The following is a 3,620-nucleotide window of genomic DNA, read 5'->3' as shown; positions in this document are numbered from 1 at the left end:
AAGCCACAACCCAAAGAACTGAATGACTACAGACCAGTCGCCCTTACACACACGTAATAAAAACATTTGAGTGCATGTGTTGCTTCTCAACATATTTTTTGAAAAAAGGTTCGCGCACTTCGTTGGATTTTTCTTCTTGAAGTTATTTTTTCATCTTTTTATTTGTTCATCCATTGGCAATGACGTTTTGACCTCTCAGTCTTGAATCTGAGGAAGACCGAGAGGTCGAAACGTCATTGCCAATGGATGAACAAATAAAAAGATGAAAAAATAACTTCAAGAAGAAAAATCCAAAGAAGTGTGCGAACCTTTTTTTCAAAAAATACGTAATCTTTTTGTTCAGCACCAGGGATTGTGCACAAGTAACTCTCTACAAGTTGCTTCTCAACATAGCCTACTGAAACCCCAGGTACTGGACCCCCTACAGTTTGCCTATCAGGAGAATGTGGGAGTAGAGGAGGCTATCTTCTGTCTGCTGCACAAGGTGCATTTGCACTTGGACAAAGGAGGCAATGCTGTGAGAATCATGATCTTTGATTTCTCCAGTGCCTTCAACATTATCCAGCCACTCCTGTTGAAAGACAAACTGATGCAGATGGGAGTGGAGACGGGGCTGGTGACCTGGATTACAGACTAACTCAAAAAACAACCCAATTTTGTCCGACTGGATGACCTCACATCAGAGACTGAGGTCAGTAGCACCAAAGCTCCACAAGGAACAGTGCTCTCCCAGGTGTTATTCACCCTCTACACCACTGACTTCAACTACAACTCGGAGACATGCAAAAGCGCTTAGATGACAGTGCCATTGTGGGATACATTAAAGATGGACAGGAGAGGTTGAACAGGGGACTGTTGGAGAACCTCGTCAGATAGTGCACCTTGAGCTGAATATCACCAAAACCAAGAAAATGGTGGTTGGCTCCCGGCAAACTACACCACCCCTGCCGCCTGTCTTTGTTGAGACAGTGGAGACAGTCTGCACCTACAAGTAGGGACATCAGGACAACAAACTGGACTGGTCGGCAAACACACATGCACTCTACAAGAAAGGTCAGAGCAGGCTTTACTTTGTGAGGAAGCTGAGCTCCTTCAATGTCTGCAACAGACTCCTGCAGATGTTCTATCAGTGTGGCATGGCCCATGTGCTCTCCTATTCTGTGCCATGCTGGGGAGGCAGCATCAGTAAGAGAGATGTTGGACAGGCTGCTGAGGAAAGCTGGGTCTGTTGTTGGCACAGAACTGGAGGGTCTCACTACCATTGCTGAGAAGAGGACAATGAGCAGACTCCACTCTATAATTGAAAATTACAATCATCCCCTGCACCCAGTCTTTGAAGCATGTTGAGCTACAGATTCCATGCCATCCATGCCAGGCAGACAGGCTCCGGAGGTCCTTTGTACCTGCAGGGTCATCCAGTTGTTCAACACCACACAGAAGGACACCCAGAACGAGATCTGGACTGCATAATCAACCTTCCCACACAGATTCAGTGGGATTTTTTTTGCATTTGCAAACCAAAAGTTATGAAATCGACTGATTATTAAACACAATTTAACTCTCTACACAGTGATAGGACTGTGCCTCTGCTGCATCTCCTGTGCTAGGTTAATAGCCTATGATAGCCCAGGTCCTTGGGAAGAGGAGCTGTAAAGTATTTGTCAAGGGGGTTGCAAGAGACACATTCATATTCTGAATTTATTTTTCCATGGCTGGTTGGTTACAAATCACAAGTTCAACTGTATTGAGAAGGAGAGCTGCGTGCGTGGTTCATCTCTGTGTTCCATCTCCCCAAACGTTGCGCGGCAGTCTCATCCACTGACAGTTCGCATAAGCAGATGGGTGCAGAGCCTTGGCCCATTCAAATGGCTGTAGTTAATAAATAATGTGTCATCACTTAACTCTCTGGAGTTGTTGAAGAGTTTTTGGAACTATGCTCTTCAATCCAGAAGTAGGCCTACCCATGATTAGACCAAGAATGAGATGTTATGAATTAACTACTTTTTGGATTTTGACTAAATGAGCTCCCATTCAGGTGTGGGTGTCAGGTTGACGCCATGCTAAATGTGTTTGTTTACCTGCTCATTTTTGGTGAACGGCTATGCTCATGTAACATTTAGTTTTTAGCTAAATACATTCACCTCCACCACCTCTGTGTGTGTATGTGTGCGAGATCGAAATGGCCTATGTGAACAAACGATGCATATTATGTAAAAGAGTAGTTACATGTTTTACATGTAAATGTTTTAAATGAATATTTCTAAAATATATACCAATATCTCTTATGCTGTATGATTATTAAAAGTATTCTGCATTTTTAAATAAAACCCTTTTAATTGTGTCTGGTTCTGACAAAACAAAGTAAGCCCCCCCCCCCCCCCCCCACCACCACCACCCACCCCCCCCACCCCACCCACCCCCCATTTCATGGACAACAACAAAAAAAAATAGTCCTAGGGTGGTTGTTCCAATACACTGATTTACAGTCAAGACCTTCATCTGCCAAAAAAGACTTATGATTTATGATTTGAACTCATCTTTCAAAATGAAAACTTGCTTAGCCACATTCTCAAGAATCAGAGACACGATAGAACACATCAACATCCCCCAATTCCACCAGCACCAGCCCAAACTGTCTGCTCTTGGAGCTTTCTGTTCAATGGAGTTGGAAAATTGAGTGTCATTCCAGTCATTATAAGAGATATGACATTTCACAATTCAGACCAAATACTAAAAGCAGTTGTGTAGGCTACACAATTCACAAAAGTTAAGGATGAAGATATGTGACGGGTATACAGTATATTAAGAAGTCCCTGCTTCACAATGATGGTCATTTACAATTTGAAAAGATTACAAGACCTCCTCCTTCCTCCCTCTGTGTGTTTTAACATTGATACACATGTCTATATAGGCCTACTGTATGTCTATGTGTGTGCGCTCTTGATTGAAGGCAATGGTGTGTTTTTACTAGACTCACACTAGAGGGCAGTCTTTTACCAACTTACTGAAAATGCTTCCCAAGCAGATGTGCTGCTCTGTCTAAGGGTTTCACTCTGTAGTGGGTGTACCTTCAGCATAGTGTTCATACTGTACATCACAGACTATTATTGTGTGTGAAGATTTCTTAAGTGTTACTTAGACATACCTAACTAATTATTTCACAACTTCTTTGCCCTTACATTGAAGCGTAACGGCCCGAACAGGTTGACTATCCTTTAGGTTTTCAGGTCATATACCATAACTTCCATATTCCAAGCCAATTGATGTTATGGTCCAATGTTGTTTGTGAGACAGCATGTCTCACCAGAGGGTGGTGAGAGGGGTGAAGCTGTAGCGTAGTCCATGTGGAGGAACGGCACTTCTTTCCGTGTTGGGCATGTAATGGGTCAAGCATGCAGGGTAAACAGTGCAGCTCTGCTAAACAATCGTATCTGAGCCGGTACTCGCTCTCACCAGGGCTGAGTTCGTCTCAAGGGCCTCTGAGCAAAAGGGATCGCAGACCTTATCCTACCTTAAAGCTTCCTGTTTGACCAAAAAGCTACCAAAGGCTCACACGATTGAACTAGAAGAGGTGTGTAAAAGGGAATAACAGACGAAACGGTTCTTATTGGTTTAAATGA

The sequence above is a fragment of the Engraulis encrasicolus genome, chromosome 10 (assembly GCF_034702125.1).
Source record: "Engraulis encrasicolus isolate BLACKSEA-1 chromosome 10, IST_EnEncr_1.0, whole genome shotgun sequence".
Classification (NCBI taxonomy): domain Eukaryota; kingdom Metazoa; phylum Chordata; class Actinopteri; order Clupeiformes; family Engraulidae; genus Engraulis; species Engraulis encrasicolus.
This window is presented reverse-complemented; position numbering follows the sequence as displayed.